Source organism: Crassostrea angulata, chromosome 2 (assembly GCF_025612915.1).
Source record: "Crassostrea angulata isolate pt1a10 chromosome 2, ASM2561291v2, whole genome shotgun sequence".
In the NCBI taxonomy this organism is placed as follows: domain Eukaryota; kingdom Metazoa; phylum Mollusca; class Bivalvia; order Ostreida; family Ostreidae; genus Magallana; species Magallana angulata.
Genome location: NC_069112.1, coordinates 19,156,525 through 19,183,645, shown reverse-complemented (window position 1 = coordinate 19,183,645; position 27,121 = coordinate 19,156,525). Strand labels below are relative to the sequence as shown.

Below are 27,121 nucleotides of genomic sequence, written 5' to 3'. Positions count from 1 at the left end.
TTATATAATCATGATAAAAGCTTCACATCACTTAGAAATACCCTTACATGTATCCCCCCCTCTAACTTTTGATTTTCATAAAAAGTCTATTGGTTTGAACTGTTTTACCTAATTTTATGAAACTTATGGCAATTTCCTTGAGTCATTTCTCACACATTTTTAAAAACAATCATCAATGATTCTAAAATTTGATCTTTATTTGTTTATTGTATGATTTGTGGGGGGGGGGGGGGGGGGGGGGGGGTGTGATTTTTCAAATATGTAAACACATCTAAATATCTTTATAAAATAAAAAATAAAGGAAACATTATTGCATACTTTTATTGAAAAACAAATTTTCACAACAATTATGAATTTCTTTAAACTGTCTTAATTTTGTTTTTCATAATTTCTTATCAAACACAAACCACAACATGGGATGATGCTTTCTTCAAGTTCCATTATTGTTCATGTATTATCCGATTTAATTTGAATTACCAGTCTAAAGTCTGTAGAACACAAAGAATATGCATGTGGATAGAGGTGACAGATTAATCTCAAGAGCTGACCCACAAGAATCAACAGGTAAAAGCAATGTGGTGCCATGTGGGAACAAGAGTCCGTTTTGAGCTGAAATAAAAAAAAAATTAGCTGTGTTTACATACATGTACTAGTAATAGCTGTGTTTACATTAACATATATATAGTATTTCTGGAAAAAATACACTGACCATGCAGTGTAATAAGTATGACATATCCCAATACATGACATAACATTTAGGTAGTACATGTAAAGATAAAAAATTTGCATATCAAGTCATAATATTAAAAAAATTTCTTAGGTTTAGACACTTATCAAATTGAGAGAGAGAGAGAGAGAGAGAGAGAGAGTTTATTTCTTGTAGTGTAACATTCAATATATTTCAATTCGTAAATTACAAAGGAATATTACCCATCCGAACAGCGTCAAAGTACATGAATTAGCTTCTGGTATATACAATGTACCATGTTTTATCAATTCTACTGGGTTTTTTTTTTTTGCAAATAAATTTAGCGAGGGTTTTGGTTTCTTTTCTTATAAATTACATGTTTTAAAAACAATGTGTAATAAGCATAAAACATGTATGAGTAAACTTAATGAAGAATTTTTAATAGATTATTTTTCACAGAATGTGGTACATCACATGTTTGTCAATCTTTATAAAACTAGCGTATATTTCGTGCGTCATAAATTGCAAGTTTTTGTAAATATCATTTACTTGCATGGTAGCTAATATAAAACAGTCATTGTGGTTATTTACAATTCTTAGCTTATATATTCACTCTAGACACTATACAGAACCATGAATCCAAATTTGGAAAAATTCAATAATTCATAATTATGGATTTTGCAGCATTGATACACATGCATGAAATCAGAAGAAACAGTCCAGTCATAATTTACCTAAACAACATATAGGTTATTTGCACTTGATGCTCTTCAAATTGCATAAATTGAGGAAACTTTAATCTCAAGGATTAAAATACATGTAAAACATAAACAATCAATATCTTACTAAATTTATTTTGTTCATATTCTTATGAAAAAGCTCAATTATGTCTGATTTTATAAAATTTTTGTTGTAAAAATCATGAGTTTTTTTTTAGTTACAAAAATCAAAGGCCGGAACGGCCACAAAGGCGTCGAGCTGACATTTTTTTCTTTTATATAGAATGATACCAATAATTTGAATTTTCTGTACTAATTGTCATATCAAATGATATTAGACTTTGAATAGAAAAGTATATGAATTATGTTTTCTGCTGCTTTAAAAACAGAAATCAGTATATTTTCTTATAAAATAAGTAGTGGTGCTTTTTTAATACAATTACTCATAATAATTGCAAAAATCAAAGAAATTTCAAAGTTAAAAAATAAATCATTTCTTTCTGCCTTGCACAGTCTTTGAACAACTTTCACAGGTTCATAATTTGAATACATTATTTAACAGTGTGTTCCTAATTATAATAATAAAACATACATTTATTTATTTCAATTCCCGTTTGAAACAAGATTTCTTATGTATGGTTGTTTACAAACAAATCCACAACACGTGATTCTAAAATGTTTGACCAATCCAACTGCATTATCGAGTTTACTTTTTGCAACAAAATTACTAAATACGTTTATCGCTTACATTTAATTTGGAGACCGTGTCCGTTAACAAATAAATTTACATCTAAAATGTTATTTCTATCGGGCACGGTCTCCAATTAAAATGTAAGCGATAACCTAAAATAACATTTAGTGAATCTTTACACTTAGGCCTGATTGTATTCATCCGCCATTTCTTGATTAAGCAAATTTATTCTTATGCAATGAGTTGTCAATCACCAGGGAGGCAAAGTTGGTTTTTTTGTACACAATTTAGTTGAATAAATGGAGAAAAAAAATCTTGTAACGTTTAATACTTTAAGGAACTTATTTCTTATGCGCATTTAAAAGGCGGTGCAGAGCGTTAATTTTTTGGACGATTGCCAATCCAGACAATCGGTAGAAGGCTGCCGAGCATTAGCTCGACGCCTTAAAAAATTGTTTTCAAATACCACGAAAAGGGTAAAATAGAAGAGCAAAGGTATTTTCCGTAGGTATGGGTTTATAAATAATAAAGTTATATGACTCTTTAATGTGAGGCCTTCAATTCAGTTTTTGCTCCATTTTGATGCTAGCTTGAGATTACCTCACCTATGACGTCATAATGACGTCATAGTCATGAGTTGTTTTTACTCACAAAAGTAAAATATTTGCTGAACTTTTATTTAAGCCTAATTTCGGAACAAATGCACCATGACTTAACTCATTAAAGATATGTCATAGGGAAAAGAAACTTGATAATAAGGATTTTTTCTTTTACTCTTGTATATTGTTACCATGGTAACAAATTTAACAAAAATTATCAAAAGACATATCCGGTGGAAGTTTCCTAGTATCTAATATTTTAAATTATCTGCATGTAAAATACTGGCCAGTGTTTATAGTTTTTACAGGTTCCTTCTTTTAAACTTGGACGAGTGTAGTTACAAAAATAAATTTTACTGGCTCATTGTTGTGTTACAGTCTTTGAAGAAGTTCCATTTCTCTTTACATGTTATCTAAAATGAAATGTTTTGAATTAAATTCTACATTATCAAACACTATCCCCAACATTTGCAATTCCATGTTAAAAGCAGCCATATGTTTCGAGAAAAAGACAAAGAAAGAGAGATTAAGAGACACAGAGAGAATTAGAGAGAGGGGGAATGATACAGAAAGAGAGAACAGATACGGCAACAATAACTACATCTTCATGCACAACAAATCTATACAGCCTAAAGACCAACAATAACCCCCACCCCAACAACATTCAATATCAACCCCCACCCCAACCTATTGATCTATTATTTCAATAGTATGAATAAATAAATACTAGTAAATATCTATCTACTTAAAAATGGTTACTGATAATTTCATTTACTTTTGATTATGATAAACAAAGATAGGTTTTGTGGATTAAGTACTTACTAATATGGTAGGCTTCTACATGTTAAAGGGTGCATACATACATCTTCGGTACATAGTCATGTCACATGCATGACAAATCAATTTACTAAATTTAATGCAAATCTATCATCATAAATATAGAATTGGAACCTACCGGACACTAATACAATTCCCTTACAATGCAAACTAATCATAGATAGTGGACACTGCTAGAATGAAGTATTTTTTTCTCACCGGAAACTTTCTGCTTTTCTACTTTCACTTTTGCTCATTTAAAATGATCACACTAAAAACCCGGAGTGATATTTGGTCTCAAAATTTATAAAAATGTCTTCTTAACTCATATATAATTAGAATCACAGATACGTTTTCATTTTTTTTTATGTAAAAACTCAAAATAAATTACATTCAAGTTAAAATCACAAATTCTTTCATTAAAATTGGTTTTTTGAAATTCCCAGGGGGGGGGGGGTGTTGTGATGGATATTTTCTTAGAAGATGTTATTAAAATGATTAAACTTGTAGAACTTGTTGAAAAATTAAGTTTATTAAATAAATGAGAAGTTGTACAAAAGAAAAATGCATCTTTAACATAATAATTGCAAATAAACAAGAAATATGCCTTACCAGCATGGAGCTCAATATGGGTATAGTCCACTAATGCATTTTCCATAGGCGGTAATGTTAACGTTAGGGTTCATAGCTCCGGCCCTAATTACATTCAGCAACGAGGGACCTCTTGAATGAAAGCTCATCAAATTGTCACTTTCCTGTAAAAGTTTTGTGATTTGAAGTCAGATTCATTTTCCGGCAAAATGCGTCTGTATTAAAAAACTCTGAAAATGAAAGTAAAAGTAGGGAATTTCTCAGTTTTGGAAAGGGTGTACATCAAACAATTTCAATTTTTTTCTTCAATTAATTTAATTTTGACACTTGTTTTTTAAATTAAAAATCCTCTTTTTCTGACATATGTCAAGCATTCTGATTTAAAATGTCCCAATAAATGTATATACACTCTGCAAGTATAGGAAATATTTTGCTTAAAGGCACTGCTTTGTTATTTATGCATAATGTAGCTGACACTGACTTGAATGCAACGCTGTCAAGAAAACCACACCAAATAATATAAAGGAACATAGATATTCACTTAACGAGGCCGGGTCTAATTAGTTGTGCCCTAGATTTTTTAATGAAATTTTTTACCTGAATTTCTACTGATACAATTATTATTTTAAGATTAAAAAATAAGACATTTACCACACCGTTTGTTTAGGGGGTCATCTCAAAGTTTGTTAATCTTTAACATAGGACCCTATGGGATTTTGCTTGAAATGTATCAATTTTGCACATTTTTTTAAACTTCTGCCCTAGGGATTTCTTTTTCTGTTCTACATATTAAAGTTATTGCTAAAAGGCATCAAATGGTCAAATAAAAAAAACCTTTTACCTCCTGGTTTGTTCCAGGGGTCTTATCAAAGTTTATTTTTGTATGCCCAATTTCCCAGATTTGTCAGATAATGGCTATTTTTTATTTGACAAAGGCGGAAAAGGTGATCTTTATAGTATTATTAGAGCCTTCAGACATATTTAAGTAATAAAAAAATATATAAAATCACATATTAAGGGTCATTAGTATAAAATACATGGTTACTGTGTTGAAATATATGAATTAAGCTATATTTAGGCGGGTTAAGAAAACGTGACAGAGGGTTTGGCCTGCTGAACCCTCTTCACTTTTTCGACCCGAGCCCAAATATTGCTTATACTTCAAGACAGTTATTTTTATTCCACAATATAACATTAATTTTACGCATTAAACGAGCAATTTTCAACAAATTTCGCTGAATATCTGCAGATAAAACTATCACGCCATGGCGTCAACCAAGCAAAAAGATGACGTCACAATACAAATGAAACGCTGCGCGAAAGCGTGCGTACTCGTTCTGTACTCGGCCTCGTTAAATGTATTGTATTGTAAAATAAAGGTTTTAATAAATACACTTATTGCATCTTACTAAACATGTGATGAATCTTAATCATCTGATATATATCTGATATATATGTACAAGATGGGAGAAATAATGACGAAACAGACTGGGATTTGAACCTGGCCCTCTGAATCTCTAGACAAGCGCTCTACCAACTGAGCTACATGTATCTGGCACCGGTATTCAAACCAGTCTGACCCTCACATTCCTCCCCCTTAAATGATCTTCACCCTCGAAGATCACCCCGGCTCTACCTCTGGCAGGAGTTAACCTGTCAGTTCCAGCGGTTGGTCACAACATCAATATTGTAACAGGATAAGAGCTAATTAAGGACCAAACTGGGATTTGAACCTGGGCCCCCTTAATCTCTAGTCAGGTGCTCTACCAACTGAGCTATCTGGCACTGGTATTAAAACCGGTCTGATCGTCACATATATAAAGAATTATTTTATTATAAAACAGTCATTATGGTGTTCAATAAAAAATAACACTCGCAACCTTCAGTTTTTGTCTGTAATTAATCAATATTGGCGTGCCATCAGTTCTCGCCGAGTACCATTTCTCACCAGTGCATTGTTACGTCATTTTATCAACATATAAAATTATATACGAAAATATGATGTAACAGTGCACCAGCGAGAAATGGTCCTCGGCGAGAACTGCTCGCACGCCAGTACTGCCAGTAGTCAGATTAAAAAAAGAGAATAAAAAATAACATTTAAAACATTAACAAGGACAATTTAAGTACACATCATAACTGCTAAACAAGAAAAATTATGTGAACTGGTAGAATGGTAGGCATAGTTCTAACTTGTAACCTACATGTACAAGTACATGTACCGGGTACCCGTTGGTCTGCTATACCTCTTTAATGATACAATGATCGGCATCATAAAGATATTAAAGTCATGTTTTAACTCTGAAGTCTGAAGTATACAATTTTATTTACTTGAAGTTATGTCTACAGGGTATTCATGACTACATTTGGAGTCCTCTGCACAAGAATATATGATATGTTTCTTATAATTAGACCCTGCTTTGAATTTTGAGTTGAAAATTCACAATCTGTTATTTTTTTCAATAGATAAATTCAGTTACCCTTTCCAGTCCCCCATGAACCTCGAGCGAGTCTAAACACCCATGAAACATGTAAAAATTACACGTTAGTAAACAAACACCCACACCATAACAAAAACATCTAACAGTGTGCACGTACTTACATGTACATCTATACTATATACTAAATTTTAACCAGTTAACAAGAAACTTTAAAAGGAGTAAAAGCCTCACCTTCTTCAGTAACATCCACATAAATCACACACTTTAATGTCCATCTTTTCTCCTTTATTACTTGTAGCTTATCAACGGCTGATCGTCGACAGAAGTGTGGCTGTCAGAATTTCCTCGTAAACGATTCACACGAGAAAAATATCCTCCTTAAACAAATATGTAGTATTGTTCCCTGTGCATGTTCATATGTTTCACAGCAAATTGAAAATGCATGTGTACACCGAAAGAATACACAACTTCTCTTCTGCATTACGGCTCTCTCTTTTCTACAATGCCGTTCGTTACTGTTTACATTCGGCGCGCGCGCGCGGGGGTCACAAACAGGGGCGCCCCGACAAATAGTTGCACATAGAACGTTTAAATAATGTGTGTTCATTGAATTCATAAATGATATAGATGAAAAAAATGAAATTGAATCACAACAATTTATCTGAGACGCAACACAACGTAATGCAGTAAATGCCTGGGCCTTAATGTGGCATTTGTTCGCTTGTGTGTCTATGTAGACATATTAACTCGTTCATGTACGATTCTCACATATTTGTTTTATGAAATTTGAAAAAAATATAGCACGGAACTTGTTTAATTTGATACCAAATGACATTATTTAATATATTTTTTTTTTTATAATTTATTTCTTTTTCAAGGAACAAACATACAGAAAAGACATTCAGTCACACACACATACACACCCACACTTATGAAAAAACACCTAAATGTATTATTTAGTGGTTACTTGCCTACATAAAAAGAAAAAAGAAAAAAAAGAAAGTTTAAGTGACAAAACAGAAATAGAAAAAATAGTCATAATGAAAATAGATTAGATGTCAGCATCAAAGATACATTTCCATCTATCCCATAATTTTTCAAAATATTGTAATTTACAAGTTTGTACTGCAGCATATCTTTCAATATTGTATTTTAGTTTTAAATGACAAAGGAAACCAATTAAACATGGAATCTTATTTGACCTAAGACAACAAAATATATATTGTTTCATATAAAGAATTATAAAATTAATGACTTTGTTATGAAACGACAATGGAAGTTGGCCAAGTATAATAAGTATTAGACATATTAAATCCGACTCTTTCAGAGGTCTTTCTGTAAATGTATAAACTAAGTTCACTCCACACGCCAACGATTTTCCATATGTAGTAAATTTCTTCATGTTGCAAAACAATAACGTCAGTCCATTTTTAATGCTATATAGAAGTGTTCGTATACGTAATATCAGATGCCGTCGATTCTGTTTGTTTAAACAATTACACAGGTAAACGGTATGGGTTATCGGGTATAAAAGCCTAAACATGGATTAATTAATTCAATTTTAATTGCTTTTAAATATCTCTCATTAGCACCTTGAAAATTGGGCTTCTCCCCATGCCACTTCCATTTAGTGCCTCGAGGTGAAAATGTGATTAAGCATGGCGATCGTTAACGCTGACAATACATGATTGATCATAATTTCTTTGATCTCTGATTAGTGTATATAAAGATAACAAAACTATACCTAATTTTTGTGTTATTTTAATGTAAAATTACTGTGAAAAAGATTCTCTCATGGTGATCGAAACTCATGGTAAATGTAGCATTCGATTTCACTTTTAGTTTCGGGACTCTTCTAGTGTTATCCAAGTCGACACGTTAAATTCAATGTCCGATAACTCAAATTTGTTTACCAACAAAAACTACACATCATCGCCAATAAATGAAGTTATTATATCTATCTACTGACGATTACTACAAAAGTAAGTGTATTGTTCTCACCGACAGTTTACCGTGCATGCGAGATAGAAATCAAAGTCGTTATGTTCACGTGCTTGAGTGAACGCGGAACTAAATTTGGGCGTGATCGTTTATCAAACAACAACATTTTTTGTATTCTTTAAAAAAAAGGGAGGTGACGTGCGCTAAAATATAATTGCGCCAATGTACTAGCACTTGCGTTTGCGCTAAAATACGTATGCGCCAAATTTTCTCGTTTTACAGTATTAGACATATTAAATCCGACTCTTTCAGAGGTCTTTCTGTAAATGTATAAACTAAGTTCACTCCACAGGGTATGTATTTTCTCACAAGAAATAAAAACATGTATAATAGTTTCAACATTACTTTTACAGAACCCACATATGTCAGTAGTTTTGACATTAATTTTTTTAAGGTAGAAACCAACTGGAAGAATTTTGTGTAAAATTCTAAATTGAAGCCATTGTACAGAAGAATCTTTGGTAGTATTAAAACAAATCTTAAAAATGTCACATATAGTAAGATCTTCAACATTATAATCCGTTAGATCTGTTTTCCATTTGGTTACAGCAATTGGAACAACTACATTTTCATTCAAAACATTATAAATAATATTGGTACACTTTTCATGGGGTATAACTGTTTGGAAAAAAAATGGTATACATGGATTAGGATTTCTTTTAACAGAAGTCCTGTCAATATTAGACATTTTGAAAAACTTAAAAATTGCTGTTTTTACACTATTGTATTGCATTGTACATAGAACCTTGAGACTGTATTTACATTTAAATTCCTCAATATCTAAAAAATTACAATTTTCATCATAAAAATCTTGAATAACCTTTACACCGGTCTTGTACCAGGCTTTAATAAAAACATATTTATTTGCTATGTGTATATTTGAGTTATACCACACTGGAGTATTTAAAAAATTATCTTTTACCTTTGGGTGATTCTTATAGGTAGTAATAAAACATAACCATGAATTTAACACATCTTTCCAAAAAACATTGTTTACCTTGTGTAAGCATTCAATTACAAAACTATCACCAAAATCAAACAATTTCTGTAAAAAATCATTTCCATAAATGGTAAATAAAAAATCCATCCAAGGTTTGTGTGCTTTTGTAAGCCTTTTAATCCAAGAACACTTAAGAGATGTAATAAAATTGTTAATGTCAACCATTTTTAACCCTCCTGACGAATAGTCCTGAGTAATGACTGACCTCTTAACTTTATCAATCTTAGATTTCCACAAAAATTCAAAAATAGTTTTGTTAAGGTATGAAATTGTTTCTTTCTTTGGATTTGGTAGTGATATGAATAAATGATTTAGTTTTGGAATGAGCAAACTTTTAATAACAGTAATTCTACCAATGGGAGTAAGAACTCGTCGTTTCCATTGCTGGACCATAGCTATAATTTTTGGAATTAGTAAATTATAATTAATATCGACAATATTATGAAGATCTACCGAGAACTGAATTCCTAAAGCGTTAAATGTTGTTGACCCCCAATCCAATTTCCATCTTGTGTGATGATAGACCTGATCTGAAAATTGTTTTGATCCAATCCAAATAATCTTTGTCTTAGATGTATTTATTTTAAGACCAGAAAAACTAGAAAAAAATTCTATGGTTTCTAGAGCTGCAAAAAGAGATTTGGGTGAACCATCAAGGGCTAGTGAAGTGTCATCTGCATATTGTGATATCTTATGTTCATTATCGTTAATAAATATACCTTTAATGTCTTTGTTTTGTTTAATCATTATTGCTAGGATTTCTGCACACATGATGAATAAATATGGAGCAACAGGGTCTCCTTGTCTACATCCCCTTTGTACAACAAACTGTTGTGATAAATGGCCGCACTGTAAAATAGCAGCATGGAAGTTTGTATTTAAAATCTTAATCCACTGAATAATATTCTCCCCGAAGCCAAAATATTTAAGGACTTGGTATATGAATGACCACGACATAGAATCAAACGCCTTTTCAAAATCTATAAGTACTAAAAGACCAGGTATGTTTTTGAACTCAGTATAAGATAAAAGGTCAAATATAAATCTAGTATTCTCTCCAATATACCTTCCCTTGATAAATCCAGACTGTGTATCAGATATTAAATAATCCAAAACTTTCCTGATTCTGAAACTAACACACCCTGAAATAATCTTATACAAAACATTCAAAAGAGTGATTGGTCGCCAGTTTTTTAAAAACTGTCTAGGTTTATCACCTTTAGGCAAGCATGAAATAATTCCAAGCCTCTGTGAGATGGGGAGTTCCTTCCTCAGAAATATACAGTTAATGGCTCGTACAACAAAATTTTTTATATCTTTCCAAAAAAATTTAAAAAATTCAGCAGTGTACCCATCACTTCCAGGAGATTTGTTGTTCTTCATATGTTTTATGACATTCAATACCTCTTTTTCTAAGAAAGCCTCTTCTAAACCATTTGACAACTCCTTTTCTAACTTGGGTGAATTGTAATTAGAAATAATATTATCTAAATCAATCTTTACCAAATTTGTATCCACACTTGCATATAATTTTTCATAGTACTTCTTAACATAATCTAGTATTTCTCCTTGTTCATGTAGCGTTCCAATATCCTCAGCTTCAATTTTTTTTATTGTTTTATTTAAATAATTTCTAGATTCCAAATTGCAAAAATATTTTGAAGGTTTTTCGCCTTCCTCCAACCATTGGGCACGAGACCTAACCATATGCCCAAGTAACTTTTCCTTGCGTAGTTTTTCCAAAGCACTTTTTTTTTCATCCAAAGTACCGTATTTTTCGGGGCATAGGCCGGTATTTTTTTCCTCCGATGAGCGAGCCCCGGCCTATCCCCCGGGATCGGCTATTCTTAGACTCAAAGTTAAAAAAATTTAACAGTAAAATATAAAAACCACTGTTTTTATCCGTTGTACTGTTGTAGCAATTCATTATGAGGGTTGGTTTTTTTTCATCCGTTTGAACTATTGTTCGATAGTTGTCCCGTTGATAATTTTTGTAATGACATCGTGAGTAATAAAATGTACAGTACTGTACAAGATATTTCTTTACAATCCCAATCAAAAGAATTTTTTTCCCACGTTCGTGTATGAACACTGGAAACTATTATTGCGTCGTAAAAAAGAAAACGAAACCGGGTAGAATGTAATATGACGGAATTTTGGTGAATTCTTCATGTCTGCGTTCGTAGGAATCACTGGTCTTGGGTGTAGAATAAATCAAATGCTATGTGTTTTTACAATTAATTTTCTGTTGGATGAAATAACGGTATTCTGGTGTCGTGTGTATATACAAAGGTGTGAAACCCGTGACTAAAACACAGCCTGGGGGCACGTAGTGTACACCGTTACACTTCATTGCATTAACTGTGTTTTTAACATTACAACTTCTCTGCATAACGGCAAGTCACTATTTAATTAATTAATGGAAAGAACACAAATTAAATATTTTATGTTTGGTATTTCGTTTTCTCATTCATAGCGATTACGGGGGATAACTCTATTTGGATATGAAACCACGTGTTGAGCTAATGGACGCCATACCCCGTATTTACAAGTAGCTTTCAAAGTATAACTTGATTAAATGAGATTTAGCAATAAGGTATTAATAAAATATAAAAGGTTTGGTAAAATATTATACTTAGTTCTACCAGACAGAACCACGGAGGTTGGTGTTGCAATTAAATTTACATTATGTAAAATTACGATACACAACGATACACCGACGAATCACAGGCACCTGAATTTTTATCAATCAGTCGCTTAATAAGTCATATATCGAAAAATTCTACCCCTACTATATATAAATACACAAGGTGTGCAACGCCATTTTGACCCCCTCGTCGATTCAGGCTTCGATTTGCCACATAAATCAGATATGCCTACCGGTTTGCGTGTAACATTGAGTTCAAATGGGATATTTCTCACTATACATTTCGTCCTTAAGTTTAAATCCAACGCATTGATAATGTTATCAACTAAAATTCACGCAGACTTTGAATTTCGTCCCGAGGCTCGAAAGCCATCAGCTGACGTCACGAAATTTCAACTCCGCGCTGAATGATCTAATACATAAACTTTTTAAAACAATAATTATAAATTTATTTCATTGACAAACTAAGATCAGAGACACTAAAGAAACCAAAACACTGTGTTGTTTGTTATCCTCATTTCACTTAACATATGTTTTAAAAAGTTTATGTGTTAGAGCATTCAGTGCGGAGTTGAAATTTCGTGACGTCAGCTGATGGCTATCGAGCCTCGGGACGAAATTCAAAGTCTGCGTGAATTTTAGTTGATAGCATTATCAATGCGTTGGATTTAAACATAAGGACGAAATGTATAGTGAGAAATATCACATTTGAACTCAATGTTACACGCAAACCGGTAGGCATATCTGATTTATGTGGCAAATCGAAGCCTGAATCGACGAGGGGGTCAAAATGGCGTTGCACACCTTGTGTACTTATATATAGTAGGGGTAGAATTTTTCGATATATGACTTATTAAGCGACTGATTGATAAAAATTCAGGTGCCTGTGGACGAATACGGAAGAGACCAAACAGCTACAAAACACAGATTAATTTTTAAAAATTGCTTGAAATATATATGTTAAGCAAATTTAATAACTTTAATTACTCTTTTGACTTTCTACATCGATATTCTGAAAGTATATACTTAATACGGTGACTTTCTTAATCAGCGGTCATACTTTCACTATAGTAATCATCGATTGAAAATCGGCTTTTCCCCCAATTAGGCTAGTCTAAGGATTTTTCTTGAATTTTGTCTAAAAATGAGCAATTCGGCCTATGCCCCACATCGGCATATGCCCCGAAAAATACGGTATTAATATCAACCGTAGAATTTGATTCAATATACTCTATCTCCTGAATAAGCTTTTCTTCAGTGTTGTTTCTGACCTTTTTTCTATATGTTGAATAAGAAATAGTTGCCCCCCTTATTTCCATCATTAACACCTCAAAGAAAAGACTTTCATCAATACCACTTTTACATTGAAAATTACCACTCTCTACATTGTCTAGATATTGGCTACTGACTGACTGAATAATATCTTTTACTTTTACCACATATTCTTTGTCCGACAAAAGAGTATTATTAAACTTCCAAAGCCGACGTCCTTTGGTGAAAGGATTAAATTTTAACTCAAGCAAAACAATGGAGTGATCAGACCTGTAACCCGGTTTAATAGAGCAGTTTTCAACTAAATTTGACAAACTATTAGAAATAAGAAAAATATCAAGGCGGCCTTGTTTCAATGGATTTTTCTTGCGCCAAGTGTAGACTTTTTTATCTGGATTCAGAACTCTATAATAATCGATAAGTTGCAAATCTTCCATAATTTCTAAAACTTTACTACGAGCCTTAGGGTTATTAACTCCTGTGTAATTAAAAGTGTCAAGAGAAGGATTTAGAGTTAGATTAAAATCACCACATAGTATAAAATAATCATTATCAAAATCTAGAAAAATATCCCTAATATTTTCATAAAAACTAGGGGTGTCCATATTAGGCCCATATATATTTATAAGTGTTACCTTGTTTTCTTCAATGATTAGATCCAATGCAAGTAAGTTACCATCTGTGTCTTTCCTTTCTCTGAGGACTTTGAATTCAAAGTTGTTATTAAAAAGTATACAAACACCTCTTGAATTTGACATGTATGAGTTAAAGAAACATTTATATCCCCACTGAGATTCAATGAATGGTTCATGCTCAGGTATAAAATGCGTATCTTGAAGACAAATTATCGAGTATTGTTTTTGTTTGTAGTAATTAATGACATCTTTACGTTTATTTAGAGTTGCAAGCCCCTGACAGTTCACCGTAGCTATTGTAATATTATCTGACCGTGGCATCGTGGAAAGTAATGAAATAAAAAACAGTGCAAAATAACATAATAGAGAATGACTTAGATTTCAGCAAGTAACCACTTACCAGCCCATTATTTGACAAAAACACACACACACGTAGACATTCACACCACAAAGCACACCTATCGTTCATTTATTTGGTATGGCGATCCCGATCAATTAACTGTTCTTTGTCCTCGATCCCGATCGAATTGTTGCTCCCGCAATATCGGATTTAGAGTTATTTTAGCTTCAAGTCCACCGAATCCAGTAGATCGAATTTGTGCCGAACTCCTTGGTGGTCCAGTGCAAACGTTTTCCCGTTGAAGTACCAGGCTCTGTCAATTCGCTGGTCGTCGTTTAATCGCCGAAGAAGTTGTGAATTTTGTTGAGTGATATGATCAAACATAATAAAGTTCTTTTTTACTTCTTGATTTGATCTGTGTTTAATCAAATTAACTTTTGCCTCTGTGTTTTTGAATTTGGCGATGACAGGCCGAGTTTTTCCACGTTCCCCCGGGATCCGATGGATTTCCAAGATGTCGGCAGGGTCGATGATCACTCCTACTGTGTCTTTCATAATTGCGCAGAGATCCTCTCGGAGATTTTCCTGTCCTTTCTCCTTCCATCCTATGAACTTAATATTGTTCTTTTGGGAATACTGCTGGTTTTGATTCGCTAATGTATATGCAGTTTCTGTTAAAGTTTGATACCGCTTCAAATTATCTTTTAAAGATCGCAGTTCTTTCAGATGTTCATGGAATTTCTCTTTCAATGCGTCTAGATCCATATTCATTCCATCTGAAATGTCTTTGGTGCAAGATTCAAATTCTTTAGCTTTTGTGTCGATCTTACTATCAAACTCGTTTCTCACCTTGGCCGTAACGGTAGACGTGAGTTCCTCTGTAAGCGCTTCTTTTACTTCTTTGATGATTTCATTTTTTATTTCTCCCTTGATTTCGGACACAATCGTCGTAACAATGCTTTTAATATCGTCGTTTTTTACCATTGATGTTCTGATTTCTGACAAACTTTGGTGTATGAGTTTCAATTCATCGGAAATATCAGTGGCGTGGCCCTCCGTATCTGAACTACTCGTGCGCTGTAATTTTGACGGTCTTTTTTCAGATACAGTTGAGTTTTTTACAGACGATGGGGCGGAATGCAGACTCAATTGTATTAACCTTTTGTCTGTTGTTTTCTCGTTCTTTTTTTCTTGTTTTTGTTTTCCCTCCATAGCCAGCGACATATTCCAACACAAAACAGACCGATGAGTAGGTACTCACTACGAATATTTTAACTTCACAAGTCACAATATAATATCTTTAAAGAACACAAAATACAGCAACAGCCGGATTTCCTACTGTTCCTTTATGGATTCAGCGCCTTTAGTAAGCCTTTAAAGTTTTAAAGAGACAAAAAAGAGCAATTTTTGCGGAGCCGTCTAAAAAACCGTCAGTCAGCTTTCATCACGTCATTATTTAATATATTAACAATAACTAAATTAATTTTTTTTCATAAAATGATAACGATTTTTGCTATCAGAAAAATACGTGTATGAGCTGCTGACCCCTAATTATAGGGGCCAGCCCTTTTTTCTTAATTTTAAATGAAAGCTCTCGTTATTCTAAACAACTTTTGTTCTATATGTATTTATTAACAAAATATTTTTAGTTTAAAGGTTATAATACAAAAAGCAACAAAATTTCAGCCCCGAAAAAATCTTAAACTTTGGCGACAAATAGCTCAAAAACTAACAAAGAAATTACCAAAATTTTCATGCCAGCAAAATTATAAAATGTTACCGACAATTTCGCCAAATTTCATGCATCTATCATCTGTAGTTCCCGAGATCAACTCTGGACAAAAGACCCCCCAATTTTCAATTAAAGGGCAATAACTCAAAACCGGAAGTAAATTTTAAAAATTTGAAAAAAACGTCTAGAGATATTAATATCATCTACATACCCTGAAAGTTTCATAGCAATCAGACAAAAATTTTTCGAGAAATCTCGTGCACAAAATTTGCGGGAAAAAAAAAAAATAATAAGAAACAGTAGAATAACAGAAGGGTTTTCCGTTGAAAAACGGAAAACCCTAATAAAGATGAAAGAAAAACTTATTACGGATATTAATGTTTCATCTTTTCTGCACTGAAAAGTACTTCGGACACAATTTGTTTACGTTATTATCCGGGTACTTTTCATGCCATCTGCAATACAAAATCCACATAATTGGTCAAGCGTTGAAACTTACAATGGAAAAAATGGAGCGTTTCAAAACAACAAAATATGGATTTTTTTAATGTAAATGGATGAATGAATTTGGGCTCAATTGTGTTTATAATTATCTATATATTATGAAAACTGGTTAAGCAGAGAATCGAGACAGATTATTACACAGACTATCCGTCATAAAGCGTCAGGTATATTGTTATTTTGCAAAGATTGTGCATTGTTTTGGTTTCCTTTGTTTGGAGTTTATTATCGTTGAAAAGGAATAACATCTAAAAAAACAAAGTGAAAATGTTAGACTGTAAGCAATTGACTGGTATATTTTTCTCTCGAAAGTATGTTAGATTTTGGTATTGTTTATGTGCAAAGTTTTGGGATTATTTTGATTTTCTTCCATATATCTAATTTTCCGATACCTGTTTTTTTTATTGACATACTTTCAACTCACAAGTTCATACAGTGTTAAGGTTCATATTTTATTCATGATCGAAATTATGTCAAATCATGCCAAACATTTAAACATTTACATTTACAGAGGAGTGTTTTGTGGCAGGATTGGTTAACGTTAAGGCTGAAAAATTTGAAAAAACCAATTTTTTGTATCTTTGACTACTGATATCTGGTGTTGTATTTGCAATCCACCAACTTTGCGTCATTCTGTGACAATTTAACGACGATGAATATCTTAAGAAGAGCAAAATTTTAGTGCTACAGTAAGCTCTTGAGAAATTCCAAAGATCGTGTTGAAGTACACAGGGGGTGTCCTGTTATCGAGTAATTTTGATTGGCTTCTAATTATCTCTGACACAACGGTCAGGTTATAAGGAGCTGTAAGAAAATCAGTAGTATTTGTTATTTCTTTTTTCTAACGTTACGTTATGATGGCTTGGAAACTACTTTTTCCCTTGTTCATAGTTGCAATTTTGGTGACTTTTCACCAAGTGGATGGAACGTTAAGAGATATCTTATCTCAATCCAGAAGTAAGTTTGACAGACTTAGAGTTTCACAATTTGTGAGAGAGACTCTCAAAAAATATAAGAAAAATGCATGAATAAAGTCAAATATTTTATTTGGTGGAACAGCGTTCTAGTGGTGTTTGTTTGTGTATGCAGCACATATTTTTCTATCGTTATCAAATGGATTATTTTGTTAAGCTTGTGGTTTATGCATGAATGTACTTAAATACTAAAAATAAATATTTCTTTTTTGATTTTTTAAAGGTAGATTCATAAATAAACGTGCCTTAACAGACTTTGCTCTGTGTCATAGATGGAATTATTGGAACGATCCTTGCTGTAGGTCGAATCTTGCATGTTTTAATGACAGGATTAAAGACAGGATTAGAGACAGGAGACAAGACGATAACGACCTAGCAGATTGAACGTACCTTTGGTGTTGGATTCAAAAAGAAAAACTGAATTGTACCACAACTTTTAATTGAACTGTTGATTCTATAGAGCAGATTTTCCTGTATTGAGTTTTTGAAATGTCATTTGACAAATATTGAGTTGTCTTTTTATCGATAAAGATAATTTTAAAGCGCATCCGCTTCTACATGTTTTATGAATAGTACAATTTTTAGGGTGACTAACTGCTGATTAAGTATTGAATTACATTTTTTGGATATCGACAATCGTTTACCCTAAAACATATAAGGCTTTAGAGTCAAAGTGATGTTCGTTATCGGGGACAAATGTATTCGACTACACAGCTTGGTGTATTATTGAATAGACTATATTTCAAACAAAGATGAGAAATGTCTATAAAATAATTTAATTTCTCACTAAAATTTAAAACAAGGAAATAATCATGGCATCGAAACTTCATCGTTCTCTGGGTGCACATCGGTTCATATTTGACAGCCATAGAATATGGTGTATGGTGTATTCGATGGAGAGCATACTTATAGTGTTAAAAATGTCGTTTTACCATTAAGGTTTTATTTTGAAGTTTTTATCGCAAAGCTGTGTTTAACCCTATAGGATGCATATCGTATTTCTGCTGAAATACTACCCATTAATCTCTAACGTGTCCTGTATTTGATTTATATTGCTAATTGTAACATAAATGTTCTTAAAACTTTTATGATAAAAGGAAGAAAGCACAGTTTGTTACATTTGCTAACAATTAAATAAACACTTATTCAAACTCCAAACAAATTAAAATATTAACAAGTTGTAATGTAAAAGCAGTACGTGGTATTTTTATGTAAACCAAGTCTTGAGTTTCGATACAACAACTTGAACAAGCTTTAAAAAAGGTTGTCGTTCTTTTTTTTTATTTTGCACCATTGAAGAAAAAGTTTTTGTTTACTGTCCTTTGTAAAAGTGATTTGCTTAAATATTGGTTAGGGGCGGAGGTTACCCTATCAGATAAACTATTTTTGAACTTGGTTTATTTATTGTGCTCCATGGTTAGCAGACCTATTTTTGTACTCTTATGAACAGAATTTATGGAAAAACTTGTACGTGAAAAAAATAAATCACCCGCTATGGCCTTCAACTCAACATTCAACAGTATATTGACGACGTATTATCAATTAACAATTTTTATTTTCAAACTTACGTCGACTCGATATATACCAGTGAACTTGAAATAAAAGATTCCGCTGAGTCTGAGTCATTTGTTTCATATTTGGATATTTTACTGGAAATGGACATTTATTGTAACCTAGCAACAAAACTTTATGATAAACGCGATGACTTCAATTTTTCTATAGTCAACTTATCTTACTTATGTAGCAATATACCTTCATCACCTTCATATGGTGTTTTTGTCTCTCAGTTAATTCGATACACAAGGGCATTCTCTTCGTACGACCAGTTTCTAAGGCGATAAGTTGATTAAACATGAATACCAACTTTTTGGTTTGAAGTCATCTTTTCGTAAGTTCTATGGTCGATACAACGACCTTTTCAGCAAATACAATCTTCCACTGGGTCCCATGCTGACTGACGTTCTTCATACTAATTGTTAGACCATAACTTATCACCTAATTGTCTACGGAATTTTCCGTTTTTTTTCCTCGATTACGACAAAGAGCACACGGTGGGTGTGACCGGTCAGCAGCGGATGCTCACTCCTCCATGGCACCTGATCCTACCTCTATGTTTTTAGCGGTCCGTGTTGCTCTGCTTTGAATTTGTATTTCGTTTTATAGATTTTCGAGATGGTTGACAATTTGTTATTGCCATTTTTTCATACATGCATTTGATATTGCATTCACTGATGTGGGTGTAAGTCACGCTTTGTATATTTTTATGCCTCTAACGATTTAATTGACAATAAACATATTTCCATTTGCAATTCGCAAATAAAGCATTTAGCAAATTAAAATTCATAAATACATGGACAGAATATTGAACCCTTTATCCTTCAATAATCATATTATCATGAATATTTCGTTACTGATAGAAGAATTACGGAGGCTGACTTTAGTTTTCATTGCTTATGTTTTTGTGCAGTTTAGTAAAATAAAGTGTATATATACTTTTAATGATTTTTTTTCCAATATCATTTATAAAATTGAACACAATAAATATAATACAGATAAAATATCAAGATTTTTACAGGAATATTTAATTCTTTAAATAATTTTCAACACGGTAGGTGAGCGTTGCCATTGTGCTTTGTTATACTTTCATGTTAAATACTGAAATCTGATTGGTTAAGACGCAGTTCATAATCCGTTCTGTTACCCTCAGCGTTAGCAACGCACTAAGCAACGGGTAACATTACAAATTGTTACATGCGCGAAAATTATGCGCGTATGGTTCGCTGTAGAATTCACGTTATTCCCATATAAAAGCAGTAAAATTTTCTTAAAAATTAAGACATTTAGTATAACAAAATAAATAGTGCCTGTTTGGGAGGATAACAGTTGAAATTGACACCCCTCGAAAACCAATGTCAATCTCCGCTTCGCGTCCGTTGACAATGGTTTTCTCGGGGTGTCAATTTCAACTGTTACCCTCCCAAACAGGCACTATTTATATATTTATGACGTTATGATAAAATTGACCTTTGCAGGAGTGCATTATAAGAAATAAAATAAAAAAAAAAGTAAGAATCGTATACTGTTAAAAATTTATACACAGAGTACTGCTCTCCCCGGGGATATTTCTCTTAATCTTTTAATGAATCCAATTATACCGAACTACATTCAAAATACTTTTTAAAACATAGCAAAATATGTTGCATTTTTAATATTTAAAATGACCATCACTAAAATCCAAATGGTAGAATTTATTTTTCTTTATAAATACATGGACAGAATATATATAAAAGGTAAAAATGATGTTTCTAATCACATATGACAATTTGAATCCAACACCAAAGGTTTGCTCAATCTGCTAGGTCGTTATTTTCCTTATCCAGTCTCTAAGAAGAACACGTTACTGGAATTATCAAAACGATAATAAATCATAATCATTTCCAATTCAAATCGCTCTGTCGGGGATGTTAATGTCTAGATTGAACTTTTCCGGTTTTAAATATTAGTTCTAATCAATAACGAGGCGAAGAGTACCATTCGTTACATAATAGAGTTGTCCTCCCTACGCATCGAATTCTAATTTTTCATTCTCTTTTCTATTACACCATTTACACTATTACATGTACATCAATAACAATTGCCTATGTTTAAAACGGTAATGGTGTGATATGATAACCTTAACAAGAATTATTTATCGATAAAAAGACATTTGATAAGGTTTACAAATGATATTACAATCATGATGCATTAACATGAACGAAAAATACATGTAAAAGCAAATTGGAAGCAAAAGTCTCATTAATATCATAAAAAGTACACTTACAATTTTAATTCTCATTATCTTATCCAATTACTTTTCGTATGTTTGTAACAACTTTAAGTAGGAATCAGACAAAGCAATGACAAAAGTATTTGCTATTGATTTGTTATTCAAAAGGGCGACTTTATCGATATATTTGTTTGGAAAAAGGACACGAAATTTGATACATATCATTAATTATTATTATTTTTTTTAGAAATATTTATACCATCTTTTGCTGGAAAAATCACTAATTAATACATTTATGCCGTCGACATTTCAAAGAAAAATGCTCATATATATCTGTTTTTCGCACACACCACATTTATAAATGAAATGTTTCTCGCGTTAAAAAAATTCAAAAGAAGCAAAACACAACCCCCCCCCCAAAAAAAAAAAAAACCAAACAAACAAACAACAAATACCACAGGCTTCTTTTTATATTACTTTGCACCATCAAAGCCGGTGTATGTTTACTTATTTTGTGTAAAAATAATTGGCATAGGTATAGAAATAGTTCATTAAAATTTTACCCATTTCTCTTATCTAACATTTGCAGATATAGTGTAAACAAACATGTTAATATAATAAAATGCCTATATTACACTATAAATTATTTTGTATTACGTATTTCTCAGTATATGAGATGTTTCCCAAAATCTTGTGTTTAAAATGCACATTAAAGTAATCAACTGTTATGAAATTTTCTAAATTGCTCTGACATTTTAACGATGATTAAATGAACCCTTCAACCACTTATATTCAATGACATCTCTTGTTTCTACTCCCAGTTAAAGGAAACCATGCAATTAACCGACTTGTAGTTTTACTCCACGTACTTGAATTAGACCATATCCTTGATGTATTGAAAACAATGTGCACGTGTTTCCAATCATGAAGATTGTTTTATACTAAAATGATGTGTTTCCCTCCATATGACATTATTTTTAATCATTATGAATGAACACTTTTTATATGCATAACTTACTAATAAATATGCGTTTGTTACATACATATGGACCTTCAATATTATGAGCATTTAATTCCGCACGTAATTTTTGGAACATAAATTATGTTATTAAAAAATGTTAAAATATTGTTTTTTTTTTTTTTTAGAAAAAAACAACTAAAGAAAGACGGAAAGAACAACGAAAAAGATAGGGACATTGAGAGGGGGCTATTGTTATCGATGTGCCCAAGTCATTCTACAATACGATATTTATTTGCAATCGTACCTTGAACAACATATTATTCCTTTTAAAACTATTTCAAATGCTCAATCTTTTTACCGGGCGGAAGAGACTTCGTAGGACTTAACCAATTAAAATAAGACGACCGAAATTTGCCGTAAGGCGTAGTATTATATTACAATTATTGAACTCTAAACTATTATGCGATGGTATACAAATATACCTATCATAATTGAATCATTATTTTTTTGAAAGTTATTGGCTGCAACGTTATGTGCACAAAATTGAGTGAAAATGTTTGTTTGCATATTACATACTATTTGCATAAATATAATATAGCAATTTCACTGTAATAAACTTATCGTTTGTATATTTTGATTGTAAAGTACCGTTTGATTAGCAAACCAAATTCATTTTTAACGTATAAAAATGCATTGGCTAAGTCTCAGTTTGACGCGCATACTAATCTTCTTAATTTTAATTTTGTAAACGAAATGTAACGGTTGTATTCATTAACATTATTTGTACTTTGTTATTAATTTTCTCGTTGAAGAGCAAGTTAAGTTTCGTTAGAGCGTTAAGCTATTTGTTTTGTTTTCTTCAATGACCGGCATTTGTACCCATGTTGCAGACCAGGACTCTCACGTCACCATTATTATTGAAGATAAAGTTGTAGGTAGTAGAACAATTTTAACAACAGCTTTGACTTTCGGTAGCATGTAACTATCTTTTTCTTGCGTCAAAACAATTGAAAAATGACGCTGGTTTGAAGCGAAATATACACCGATTGCGTAGTCTTAGCGCAAGAGCCAGACAAATCTTGTTGATTTCAATGAGCTATGACCGAGTGGTCAGCAATGAAATAGATTGGGTTACACCAATAACCAAAGTCCAAGCTACTGATAAAATGGTTCTAAACATTGTGGAAGTCAAGTTGTCTGAATCGTTCGTTTAATCTATAGTTATGAAAAGAAGACATCTCCATTCTGATTTGTGTCCCCTAAAACCCAATTTTTCAGTGTTTTATTTTTAGTAGGCTGACATATTCTGATCAGTTGTATTATGTAAATTATCCTAATTAAAAGTATCTAAGTTGAGGGAAATTTAACGTTTTTAATTCTTAAATGTAGATGTACAAAATTATAAGTGGTTGATAATAATAATCATAGATTTGTTCTTACTTACTATGATATCATTAATCCCTCATCAAGATATGCCATGTTAATCCATGGGTTTATAAGGTTCATCTCTGTATTATTTTAGATTCATATACGTTGTTTTGACATCATTAAATTATTTCCAAACAACAAAACGGACATATCAATGACATTTTAGGGGCATGCACATTCACACCAGTAAACCAATTTAAAATGATGTTCATAATTTTAAAACACAATGAACAAATGTCATTATATTCCCACCCTGGTAATAGAGATGATAATTTAGACTTCATCTGTAAAAAAGTTGATAATTCAATTTTATTTGTAATAAGCATTTTGATTGGCTAAACACACCGACAAAAATTAATTTGTTTTGTATAACCTTATTAACTTTGTAGCCATAACCCCTTGACAACCCCCAGCCGGAACTACTTTTTTGTGTGTGTATGTAAATAATACATATGCAAATACATGTTTGTTCAATATTTACAACTTGGATATCATGGATATCAAAGCAAATAAAATTCTGAAAAAGTAAAAAATTCTTCAACATCATTAATGATGTATTATTTTTTAGCATAATTACTTGTTCTATATCTGATATAATTAGGTTTAAAATTAAGGATTTATTTTGAGTAAGTGATCAGGCCACAGAACATCTGATTTGTTTACAAACACAATTCGGCAGCAAATTCTAATGTTGATAACGATTTTATTCAACACCTTGAACAAACAACTGACAACGGTCATGAGGATGAAAATGTAGACTTGGAAGCTATGGATTTATTCCTTGTTGTTGACTTTTCACCTGAAGAAATAGAGGTAGGCCCGGTTTATGTATCTACATCATCTTAGGATGCCATCCAAAAAACTGAGGGATGCATTTTCTGTTGAAAGAAAACACAAACTTTGCACCAGCGAAAATTCATAACTTATCAAGTGAAAGTAAAAGAAGACTCAAAACAGTAAGAAAGGAAGAACTCATTGATCTTCAAGAAAAAAGGCAGTCACTCTTTACCGAAAAAAACATCAAATGGGGTTTGAAATTATTTTAAAGTAGGAAAAAAAAATTAAAATATTTTTTTTTTATCATTGGATGGGTTATTTAAAGTTATTTTATCAATACACCAAAATCTTAACCCAGGTTGGGAATTGCACCCAAATCTCTTACGAAGTGATCGTAAGCGCTTTCTTTAAGCTAACCAGGTATTGCAGGTGTATTGACAATCTCCTCTAAACCCTTCCTCCCTTTATTTTTCTGGATTGAAGTACGTGATGCTTCGGATATCCTATAGATTTTGAAAACATTTCTGCCAATGAATTACAATCTCTTATAGGGAGGTTTTATGCTGAAGGAATCCCCAAACATTCAGAAATAAAACAAAAGCCTGGTCAAAATATCGAATACCACAAAAACTCATCTAAATCCATTAGATCAGCCATTTACAGATACCTACAAGACCTAGGACGTGATTGTTTTGATGAAGTTAGAAGAAGAGATTTTAGCAATAATAACAACATTTTAGATGAAAAACTAGAGGTACTGTGAGCAAGCTCACAATTGATACCCCCCGATAAGAAAAAATCATAACTCATGTATTTTTTCTATTATAGAAAATATTGGGTGAATCTATTTCACCGTCCACTTTCTATAAATAGCATTTGCTCTATTTTTCAAAAATGTAAATGTTAATATGAGTACACAAACCAATTTCTATTCTTTAAATTCCATTTTAGTTGAAGTTAACTGTTAATGCATGAGGACATTTGCATCCTTATGTTAACAACGACACGAATTTTGCACTTTTTCTGTCAGTGACCTTGACCTTGCCAAAATGGCCTTGGTTCAAGGTCATGACACATCCTTAGGTCATAAGAAAACTTTGTGTGAAGTAAGAAATTCCAATGTTCCTCCATAAGAAAGATATGGACCGGACACGAACTGAACAGACAGACGGACAGACGGACGGACGAACAAGGTGATTTCTATATACTTCGTTTGCGGTGTGTTTAGTGAAGCAAAAATCTGCAGGATGGCCTTTCAAAGCCCACACAACATTAAGAAAAAACCCCCCATCTGATTCACAAGGAAAAAAAAAATCTTACCTTTTTGATACCGAAACTCCAATCACACCTTGCTTCAAAACATGGTTCATAATTTCCATCCAATTTGTCACATGTGGATTAGAATTCAACCATCAGCTGAAACGGGAAAATGGCGATAAATATGTCACTTTATCCCACGAAACAAAACAAACAACCTGACAAGGTGGTATTGACTATACAGAAAATCCAAAAGAAAAGTGTATGTATGCTGTGCCTAGCGCCAAAGAAAAATGTCTATTAAAAACACGAAAACTTTTCATATCAAAACCGACCAAAAAGCCAAGCTCCTGTTGAACCTGTGCAATTAACTTGTGCTCTCTTCCCCGGAAACAGTAAAAATTTGATACAACGTTCCACTTATACCTTACCAATTTATCCATTTTATGGCTGACTTTTCAAAGCATTCTAATTGGTCTCGAAGATGTAGGACCCACTGTTTACGAGCTACTACATGTAACAGCTATTCAGGGCATGAATGATGTGGGTTATAAAATCAGAAATATAATGCTAATGAGCAGACATAATAGTGATACCTTTGTTAAAAGTTATAACAGAGAATGTTCCATCATCCATAAGAAAAATCAAAAAAACATGAGCGACACACTAACCCAACCTGCCGTTTCTACGTACACTTCTGGATCGAAGGCCCAGGTTCAAGGCCTGTATGTTGACCCCTTGCTATCTCTTGTTCCCATTTTTGCTTCATCATCCGATCCTGGTGTTTCCCTTCAATCCTCAAACATTTTTGCAGCAAAACTCCACATTCAATAGCTGTGTTTTTAACTTTAAAAAAAACCTCTCACAGTCACATGTTGTTGATAAACATCCAAGATGTCTGTCATCCCCTTCAGCTGTTCGTTGGCCGTTGCTAAGGATATTAATGCTCTTGGTACAGTTTTTCTGTAAATTCAAATTTTATGCACAAATAAATAATTTCTTTAATCATTAATCTTTAACAATCGATTTGTTTTTAATGTTTTAAATATATTATAAGGAATGTTTTTAATTTTTGCCCAGCTTATCCGGTATAACCTGGTTTCAGGCAGTGCACACTTTTTTTGTAATCCGCATGAAAGTCATTTGACTGGGCACTATTAGGCCATACATATTTCGTGTCACTAGATTGGCGTTCAAGATGAAAACTTCAGCAATTTACTTGAAAGTATTCTTCCTTGGAATGATACCAATTCTTCAACATGTAGAGGGAAATTTGGCTGATGAA

At 32.5% G+C, this 27,121-nt stretch overlaps 2 long non-coding RNA genes across 2 annotated transcripts; one reads left to right on the top strand and one right to left on the bottom strand.

Moving 5' to 3' along the window:
- Positions 1–3,053: 3,053 nt before the first annotated feature.
- On the bottom strand, positions 3,054–7,192 carry LOC128170756 (uncharacterized). The gene is made up of 3 exons (XR_008241892.1): positions 6,777–7,192; positions 4,126–4,334; positions 3,054–3,110 (listed from the first exon to the last, which is right to left on the bottom strand). It is a non-coding gene; the product is annotated as an uncharacterized LOC128170756 (long non-coding RNA).
- Positions 7,193–16,655: 9,463 nt separating this feature from the next.
- Positions 16,656–18,194, top strand: LOC128173248 (uncharacterized). The gene is made up of 2 exons (XR_008242456.1): positions 16,656–17,630; positions 17,871–18,194. It is a non-coding gene; the product is annotated as an uncharacterized LOC128173248 (long non-coding RNA).
- The last annotated feature ends 8,927 nt before the right edge of the window (positions 18,195–27,121 follow it).